This window comes from Anolis sagrei, chromosome 5, assembly GCF_037176765.1.
Source record: "Anolis sagrei isolate rAnoSag1 chromosome 5, rAnoSag1.mat, whole genome shotgun sequence".
In the NCBI taxonomy this organism is placed as follows: domain Eukaryota; kingdom Metazoa; phylum Chordata; class Lepidosauria; order Squamata; family Dactyloidae; genus Anolis; species Anolis sagrei.
The window spans coordinates 54,005,500-54,016,270 of NC_090025.1; positions in this window are offsets into that span (position 1 = coordinate 54,005,500).

A 10,771-nucleotide genomic window follows, 5' to 3' on the forward strand; every position below is an offset into this window, starting at 1 on the left:
GTTGGTTTACTTGTGGCTTTAGTGCAATAAATTATAGAAATATGTTTTGTCAATGGATGGCTAAATCTGCTATTTTTAAAAGTTTTACAATGGGATATAATCTCATAGTGATACTCGAGGCAAGAACAATCCCAACAGGGAAGATGGGTTTGCAGCTGTCATTTCCCAATTCCAGGGGGAAAGATGATGGAGGAAGGTGGCTATTCCCCTCCATTCTCAAACAATTTCTGGTTCTGTTTATGTGTCCAGATAATAAGGAGTCTGAATTATCCCAAGATTGCCCACCTTGGAATCTGTTCAATGAAACGAATACTGACTATTCTATAAAGCAGTGGTTCCCAACCGTATTTTGACCACTTGACTAGAGACTACTTGACCAGGGACCACTCTCTAACATTAGTACCAAAAGGGTTACAAATCAGTTTTTGGTCAACTTTAGATTCGGTTTGGGGTGCTGATTCAGAAAATTGCATTGGATAGACCACATCAGCTCAAGTTTCTGATACAGAACATATGCCATGGTCAGCGACAGGGAAGGAGTAGCAGGCGGCGTAAAAGGAGTGGAAATAAAATTAATAAATAAAGAGGAAGGAGGCTCACGGACCGGATTTTTGTCCTCGCAGCCCACTGGTGGTCCACAGCCCACAGGTGGTCTAGGTTAAGAACCAATGCTATAAAGCTAAGTTCTGAGATGAAAGTTATTGTCTTAAGATAAAGCCATCCTTAGGCAAGTCTAAGCTCTTTAGTAAATACTTCAATACATGCAATGAACAAACTGGGAGTAGTCCTATGGGTAGTTTGAGCCTTATGTCCCAAACAGATTCCTGACTTGATCTGCTATTGAATATAAGTGAAGAACAATCTGCTATTGAATTTAAGTGAAGAACAAAAGTCTCTTATGATTCCAGCTTATTAAAAGGCAACTTGGAGATTCTAGTTTGAATGAAATGGTAAACGAACCAAGAGTGTGGGCTTTCTGGCTTGTATAGCTGTCCCTAGTAATATCTTTGATCATACATCACAAGCCAACATTCTTTAGAATTGTGGTTTACTGTTATGTCCAAAGCAGTCCATTTGTTTTGTAAACGTAAGGGCGTGTTTCTACACAGCCAAAGACAAGCTAAATAGAAGTGATTCTGCATTCTTGATGCACATCAAAGTTGCTTTCTTTTACTTCCAATGGTCTAAGTCTTTAGCCCTAAAATGAAAAAGAAAAAAGAATGAGGCACTGAGTGGCAAATAGTCTGAAGGCTTTTGTTTTACTTCCATTTATGAAGGAAGATCGACTGAGTGGAACTGAAATGCACAAAGTCGGATTGTTGTGGGTGGGACAGCTGAATAGCTTTGACCTACTTCCAGTACCAGAGAAAATTAGCTTAATGACCACATGTTGGTAGCCTACATGCTGGCAAAAGTATCCCATAAAGCATATCCAGTCAAAGGCACATGTCTCTTTTTTCCAAGTGCCCGGATTGGGGGATGGTCTTAAGAGCTGCAGATAATTAATTGCATGGAGCCAGGAATTTGGCAAGGTCAAGATAGTGCAAGGAAGCTTATGAGAGACTGTCAGGTCTTTAAAAATAAATGTAATCTCAGCTAAATTGGATTTCTTGCATCCAGTGTTACAACAGTCTGCCAAAAGTCCCTTAGATGAGGGAATCCTCTGTGCTGATGTTAACAAGAAAGCTTCCTGTGCTGTTAATAAACTGGCAAGCCTCATATATTCTAAGAACCAATTTCATCTGAGAACAGTTAAAAGTGAAACTACAATCTCAGTACTATGCATGGATTTTTGGAAGCAAGGTTTACTTCCGAGTAGGTGTGTCAGGTTTGCAGCCAGAGTGCATAAACTATATATTTTTTTCTCTTTGTAATTGACTCCTTACTACTAGTAAACTATATCAAACCCACCTCAAAAAGGCACAGATGGTAAACAACCAATGAATGTATTTTCAGCTAACTCGGGGTCAAGTTAAGAACTTCTGGTGCAATCAATTGCTAAAGCAGTAATTCCACTTGCAAACTTAACTACCAGCATAATTAAAGGAGGAATATTCCCACCTTCATTGGATAAGGTGAAGTCTCTGGTCTAGCCATGCTTGGCATAAAGGGTTGATAGTTGGGGGAGTCTCTCCAGAAAAGGTATTGTGGATCAGGTGGAAGATACCTTTGTAAGCTGTTTTGGAGAAAGTGGCATCAATGAGAAAGGTAGAACACGCACCTCATTATTTAGAATACACTGTATTGGCTTAATGCCAGTTCCAATATGCTTTATAGATACTAACTTCGTTTAAAAGCCAGAATGTATATAAACTTGGAGCAGTTTTATTTGCAAAGCTTCTTGCATTGGCATAGGTCAAGTCTGGGGAACATGTGGCTCTGTAGATTATAATGAATGGGGACTCTGGTTATGCCTATGGGGAATGATGGCAATTGTAGTTTAACAACATTTGGAGAGCCACACATTCCCCAGCCCAGTATGGGATATTTTAATGTAATACCATGCTTCTGCATAGAAAGACCTTTTTAAACATGGTTGTTGAAATTCCTGAAATCAGTTTTCCAGGCCAATGTCTGTTACCATGATTATTGACATGGGAGATTAGAGGTTTAATCCAAAAAGGCTTATGTTGACCTTTTGTCTTTTGTCAGATTTGGTTCATGAACTTTTCCAAATGAATTTTCAATGTCACCATCCATAGCTGGCATTGCAGGGGGGAAAGGGCTTATTATTAAATCAAATCACCATCCAGTGTAATAATTATTTTCTTTTAAAATGTCATTAATGGCAGTTTCTGCCAGAAAAGATTCCCCATTTGGAATTGATGGAGAAACATGGATGGAGTCAAGTCACATCACAGTTCATCGGAGAGAGCTGATGGGGATAAGGCTCTCCATCCCCCAGTTTATTGGGAAATTCAGATAACTGAAAGCTGGAGAAAAAAAATGTTCTGTACTACAGTTCTGTACATGGATTACAATCCATGAGAAATGACATTGTTCATTAATAATCCCTGGGAGAATTACTTCCAGCAATTAATATTTTTTGTATTGTCGAAGGTTTTCATGGCCGGAATCACTGGGTTGTTGTAGGTTTTTTGGGGCTATATGGCCATGTTCTAGAGGCATTCTCTCCTGACGTTTCGCCTGCATCTATGGCAAGCATCCTCAGAGGTAGTGAGGTCTCACTACCTCTGAGGATGCTTGCCATGGATGCAGGTGAAACATCAGGAGAGAATGCCTCCAGAACATGGCCATATAGCCCAAAAAACCCTACAACAACCCTTTTTTTTTGTTTGTTTTATCCGAGTCATCAGATAAGTCAATCCGAAGAGCTAAAGGGTTTAGAGAGAGCCCTCAGGAGACATCCTTAAAAACCTGTTGCAGAGAACAATGGCACTAACTGCCTTTTTAAAGTCAAAGTCTCTTTTATAGACTCTCCTCATCTAACAAAGTGGTCTAATTGCATGATGGCACTCGACCGAATAGCCACTCTCTTTCTCTGCTGATTCTTATGGTAAATTCAGCGGAAATTTTCCTCTAGGCCTGTAAGATAATGTTCATATTGTGTTTTGTGTTACAGAATACAGTAGGCAGCAACATAACATTGATGCCATGGGGCAATACACTTCTTGTCCATTACGTTCCTTGTTACTAGACATTCTCTTAGTAAAGACCTAAATAGCAGTTTTTTCAATAGCCTACAAAAGTGGCCATCTTCCTAGACATGGTCTTATCATGTGTGGTAAAATGTCTTTGCAATCTATACTAAATGTAAAAACAATTATGCATAAAGAATGATGATAACCAAATTGGCCTTATCCATCGTATTCTTCCTCTCTGCATTACAATTATTTTGTTTGTTTTTCAGTCTGTGTATTCTGCTTCTGTGTCCCACATGTGATTCCCAGATCTCAGGGCCTGGCCCTTCTTCTCTGGTGTCAGGAGGGGAGGGAGGAATCTCAGAGTGAAAGCATAGCCTTGAATAGTATGTTCATGTAAATTCCTCATTTGTTAGATTTTGTGTTTTTTCTTTGAATGGGTTATTGCTGACAGTTACAGTTGGTGGATAATGTGAATGACATCAACACAAGTTCCTCCTGAGACATAAGAAGAGGTCATCTTTAGGTCTTATGTTTGGCTTGCAAATCACAAGACCTGGGATAGTCCTTCCCTTGCAATTAGAGTCTCACAAATCCAACATACAGTGCCAACAAAGGAAATTCTGCAACATGGGAGATTGTGGCGAGGAGTTATGTAAAACACTCCACCTCTTTTTATTCAGCTTTGAGCAAGTGAATAATAACTGGGTTCACAATGGGAAGGCTTGACAAAGAGAACTACGCTTGGTTATGATAAACACATAGATGCAAACAAAAACTAAAAGAACTGATTTTGTATATCTAAGGAGTCCATCTTAAGGGGAAACTAATTTAGCCACACCCTGCTGTTGCGTAGCATTCCCTGTTCTTGTGACCCAACTCCATATGATCCTTGGAAATGCTCTTACTAACAATTTTAACAACTCCTAGGTCAAAGAATTCTCACTGTGGTTAGTTTTTCTTTGTGTGTGATCCCCTGTCACTGCTATACCAGTTTCTTTGAACTCAGCTCATGGAAAATGGAAATTCAGCACAGCTTTTCACTCTTGTCTGTGTTAAATACAGAACACCTTGTGTTCCTTAAATACGGCTAGAGAATTTTCAAATAATAAGTCCAGGAATAGAGGTGAGGAGGAGACTAATAATAATTACCATCAAACAAAAAGTGGGAAGCTGTTGTGTTTTATAGCTGTTGAGTTGTAGTGTGCAGTAGGTAGCTGTGTAATTGTGGCAGTATTATACATCCCAAGCGTTTATGTGTTTATGTTTTTCTTGAATTTTTAAAAAAGAAATGGAGGAATATATAGCATTTGTTTCATGTGTTAAAATGTACCATTTATAAATATGGTCTACAGTAAATATGTTTATCTCCTGCAGTTAAGCTACTTACCCTTTCTGAGGGAGGAGGAAAGAAGGGAGAGCACATTGTTCCACAGCATGGCTAATACTAATACTCTAGTAATGAGGTATTTAATGGTACTTATGGGGCTGGACAGTTCAACGCTCTCTATATTCTGTGTGTGCATTTGTGTGTTTTAACGTCTGCCCTTACACTTGACTTGAAATGATCCACAAAAGCTTCAGTTTTCTGCTCTGTGTGTGCCGCCTGTGTGGCTTCCAAAGCTGATAAATGACATTTCTGTTTCCCGGAGACTGGAGGGGGGGGGGGATGTCTCAGCCCAATGGTGATGTCACAGGGACAATGCTGATTGCTACTTATGGATTCCAGCTGGGTTTCAAATTACTCTGAGGTAATGCAACCTAAGCAAATCGTATTTTCCTCTTCACAAGAAGCTTCCAAAAAAAGCTGCTCTGCCAAGGACTCCTAGCTAGAAATCATTCTTGGTCAGGGGAATATTGCCTCAGTAGCTTCTATTAATTTTCTTTACTGCTGTGTTCTAACTGCTGCGATAGAAGGAGAGGGGAGCCACAATAGTGTATTTTGGTATTTGGTTCCAAAGGATGCCTGGGACAAAAACATTTGATGTATTGCTAAGTCTTGCTTAGAAGCAGCTTTAATAATGGTTGGTGTTATACTAACATTATTAACAATTCCTGCAACTGAGGAATGATTCCTGGGCCCATAGAGAGAACTTGAAAATACTTACTCTGTTTTTACATGGCCATTACATGCAATTTTGTGTGATTCCTATATTGGCATTGCCAATATAGGAATGATATATTTTCAATTATGGTGAGTACCTCACTGTACGTTGCCCCTATTAAGCAGCTCCACTGGCTGCTAATAAGTTTCCGGTCCCAGTTCATAGTGGATGTTATGACCTACAATGCCCTAAACAGTTCCTATCCTCAGGATCGCATCTCCCCCTATGGAATGGCGTGGGCTCTAAGATCTGCTGGGGGGGGGGGTCTTCTCTCACTTCCACCACCATCACAAGCATGGTTGGCTGCGACAAGGGAGAGGGCTTCTAGTTGGTGGCCCCCGTCTTTGAAACACCCTCCCCAGGGAAATTAGGCAAGCCCCCACACTGTCCTTCTTTCATAGGGATCTGAAAACCTGGATGTTCCAGCAAAATTTTGAGAATGATTAGTCCCTAAATAGGCAGATAACACTCTGTCCTTCCCCAGCCCTGTGATACGTTCATGTTCATTTTGTAATCTTGGACATTGGTTTATTGAATCTCTACTGCTAAAGCTACAATGAAATGGATTTTTAATATTTTTATTTATTTTTTGGTGTATTTAACAGGATTTTGGTATTTTTGATGCTTTTATTTGTTGTTATTTTGTGTGTTAAGTTAAATTTGGTTGTGTTATATTGCCACATGTTTTTATTTAGATATAATTGTATGGTTTTCTTTCTGGCAATTGAATCTTTGTCTTATATGTTGGAAACTGCCTCGAGTCCCTTCAGGGAGATAGAGTGGTATACAAATAAAGTTGTTGTTACTATTATTATTTTACTGACACAAAAACACAGTATGTCACAGCAAATGAGAGATATATGCTGGATTTTGTATCACAAAATAAGACGAACACTTTCCAAGTGTCTAGGATTGTGTGTATTTTCGATTGATGTGAGCAGATCCAAGTAAGGTGGCCTATTATTATTATTATTATTATTATTATTATTATTATTATTACCTCTCACCTGAAATGTTTGGGACCAGATGTGTTTTGAAATTTTTCAGATTTTAGAATACCTGTATTTTCGTATATGCACCTAAATGAGATGTTTTGGAGATGGGGCCCAAGTATAAACATGAAATTCATTTATGTTTCATAAACTCATTAGACTGAAAGTCATTTTGTACAATACTAGCCAATCCCTGCCACACGTTGCTGTGGCCCTGTCTGGTGATCTGGAAAATAAAGTATTGAGAAAGTGTTGGTTTCTAATATATGTAATTTTTCATGCTTGTGGGTAAAGAATATTGCCTGTTGTTTCTTTATAAGTGTTGATGTAGAGATTGTCTGGTTTGCCTAATCTGGAACATGCAACATATAATTGTCCTTCTTTAGGGGTCCCTTTCAAATCTATGATACTATATCTGTCATATACATATATGTGTGTGTGAATCATATCTATCTATCTATATCTATCACTGGATGGCTCTTTGTCAGGAGGGCTTTGATTACGTTTTCTTGTCCTGGTGAAGGGAGTTGGACTGGATGACCTTATGTATGGGGGTTCTGTGTGGGAGGTTTGCCCCAATTCTGTTGTTCGTGGGGTTCAGAATGCTCCCTGATTGTAGGTGAACTATAAATCCCAGTAACTACAACTCTCAAATGACAAAATCATAATGTTTTGAGTGATGGTCACTCCTTGAGTTGTAAGCTGTTTTGTTGCCAAATTTGGTGTGATTTCGTTCATTAATTCTTTTTTTAAGGTACTCATTATGCACAGAGCATTTATATATATATATATTAGGCCTGGGTAACAACGGAAAAATTTGTTTCTAAAATCGATTCATTTTTTGGGTTTTTTTGCGTTTTGATATTTAAAAGAATTCCGAAATTTTCCTTTTAAAAAGTTTGATATTTACGAAATTTCGTTAATATTAACGAATCAATTCGTTAAAATGGCGGACGCGGTTGCGCAACATGAAAATAATACTTTTAAATAATAGTTTTAACCTCGGAGAAGGAAAGAGGGGGGAAAGAGAGAGAGAGAGGAGGGGTGAAATCTCTATTCTGGTTTGACAATGCTTCTCAGTAGTAATAATAATAATAATAATAATAATAACAACAACAACCCACTTTCTGCCTTCGTGCATGTAAGGCACAGTGAAAGCACTACTGAAAGATGGCCATCCATTCTTAATAATAATAATAATAATAATAATAATAATAATAATAGTTTTAACCTCAGAGAAGGAAAGAGGGGGAAAAGAGAGAGAGAGGAGGGGTGAAATCTCTATTCTGGTTTGAAAATGCTTCTCAATAATAATAATAATAATAATAATAATAATAACAAACCACTTTCTGCCTTCGTGCATGTAAGGCACAGTGAAAGCACTACTGAAAGATGGCCATCCATTCTTAATAATAATAATAATAATAATAATAATAATAATAATAGTTTTAACCTCGAAGAAGGAAAGAGGGGGGAAAGAGAGAGAGGGAGGAGGGGTGAAATCTCTATTCTGGTTTGACAATGCTTCTCAATAATAATAATAATAATAATAATAATAATAATAATAATAACAACCCACTTTCTGCCTTCGTGCATGTAAGGCACAGTGAAAGCACTACTGAAAGATGGCCATCCATTCTTAATAATAATAATAATAATAATAATAATAATAATAATAATAGTTTTAACCTCGGAGAAGGAAAGAGGGAGGAAAGAGAGAGAGAGAGGAGGGGGGAAATCTCTATTCTGGTTTGACAATGCTTCTCAATAATAATAATAATAATAATAATAATAATAACAAACCACTTTCTGCCTTCGTGCATGTAAGGCACAGTGAAAGCAGTAGCACTACTGAAAGATGGCCATCCATTCTTAATAATAATAATAATAATAATACTTTTACCCTCGGAGAAGGAAAGAGGGGGGAAAGAGAGAGAGAGAGGAGGGGTGAAATCTCTATTCTGGTTTGACAATGCTTCTCAATAATAATAATAATCATAACAGTTTTAACCCCTGCCCAAGAAGGCAGGAGGTTAGGCAGGCAACAGGCAGGTCTCTGAGTGCTGCACTGCTGTGTCTCTTTGCCCAATGCACGCAGGCCAGAGTGAGGAACGAGGTGAGGTGATGACAGGAGGAGAGGAGAATTTGATCCACTTAAGCAGAGGCCAGGGACCCGGAAGTGGGGTAAATGCCGACTGCTTGCAACCAGGGAGAGGGGAGGGAAACAACTATAAAGCTTGCACCAGACATACGGAAATAATAACGAAACAATTACAAAACAATTACAAAATAGATTTAAAAATTCATTTCATTTTTTAGTTGCTCCTGAATGGTTTGTTATCGCTTCGTTATAAAAAAAAATAACGAATTATTAACGAATTACGAAATTAACGAACGAAACCGCCCAGCCCTAATATATATATAGATATAGATATAGATTTTAATCATTTTGCACATGAAAGAAAGATTTTGTACTCTGAACCATCAGAAAGCAAAGGTGACACTAATTGAGCCACCCACTTAGACAATTTTGGATATTGGAGTATTTTGGATTTCAGAGCTCCAGCTAACAGAAACTCAACCTGTATATTTTAGTTGTGTTCACAACTGTGCAGGCATGTAGCTGGGGGGGGGGGGGGGGGCGCTTGAGGGGCTTCAGCCCCCCCCCCCCCCGAAATTCTCATGGTGGTTCGCTAAAAGGCCTTACTGGTGCATTATTTAAACTGTTATGTTTATTCATATCATGATCTGATCACCATTCTCAATATATCCCATATGCATGGGGGTATTGGGGTAATGATACAAAGGGTTTGCTAGGCTAGATCCTCTTTCACTCAGGCTCAGCCCCCCCCCCCTGAAACCCCCCCTGAAAAAAATTCAGCCCCCCCCCCTCCCCGAAATGAAATCCTGGCTACGGGCCTGCAACTGTGCTTTTTAATTCAACATGAATGAAAGGAGAGAAATGGGCCTTTTAAAAGCATCTGAAAAGGTGAGATGGCAGAAGATTAACTGGGAAAGTTACAAAGTGTGAATCGTGAATTGATGTGAGGTATATTTTCTCTACGTTTTTTAAGTTTTGCTTTGGGCCATTTGGGCCATGTTATTGCTTACTTGAATAGTTGTGTCTGCTGGATAATGAAACACTCAAATATGATGAGGCAAGCATCAATATCACACACAGGATTTAGGAAAGGGGGTGGGGAGGGGACTATATTCCAGAGCTCAGTCTCTGTAAAGAACTGGACAATGAAAAAACAAAGAATGCATTACAGAATATGTTCAGTTACCCTCAACTACCTAGAGAGTCATTGCCGCATCCACTGGTAAATTAAGGAACCGATTACCCATCTTAGTGGCCCTCATTATATACTTTTCTTGTAGCTTTCTTCGCAATCCCATCCTGGACAGTCCAAATTGAATTAAATTGGGAAATCATGTCGAGGATCAAGCGTACATGCTCGCTCTTGAAAGTGCCAGCCGCTCATTATCCCTTTCAACGTGGCAGATGGTAATTATGTGCAATGCATACAATTAGGCAAATCATTGAAGAGGTTTGAATTAGTCTACTAATTGACAAATATGCTAAAGCAGAAAAATATTTTTTTAAGGTTTTGAACATCTGCAAATCTTGAGATTTTCAGTCTTGTTGTGACACATTGAGATTGATGTAGTGGATAAACATTTTTTTGAAAAAAATGTTTTTTCACGACTTGCATATATGAAAAACCAGATGGGCACGGGTGTCTTTTTTTAAAAAAAGTAGTTTTTGACAGGGCAGGAATGCTAAAGAGAGTGGCATGTGATGAGTTATTCGAGCTACAGTTTAGCAGCTCATCTACATGAAATTATGATTGTAAAGTTGCAATGGGTTTATGTCACTGAACTTCACATCTTGGAGAGCTTACAAAGGAGGCAAGTAAACAGACAGAACATTCTGTTTTGATTTTGCAAATGTACTGAACAGAACACATTAGATCTAACATGTGCCATTTAGACACAAACATTAGACAAAATGAACTTGCTTATACCTCAGATTTAAAGCACAGTAACGGGTGATGATGTTGACCATGCG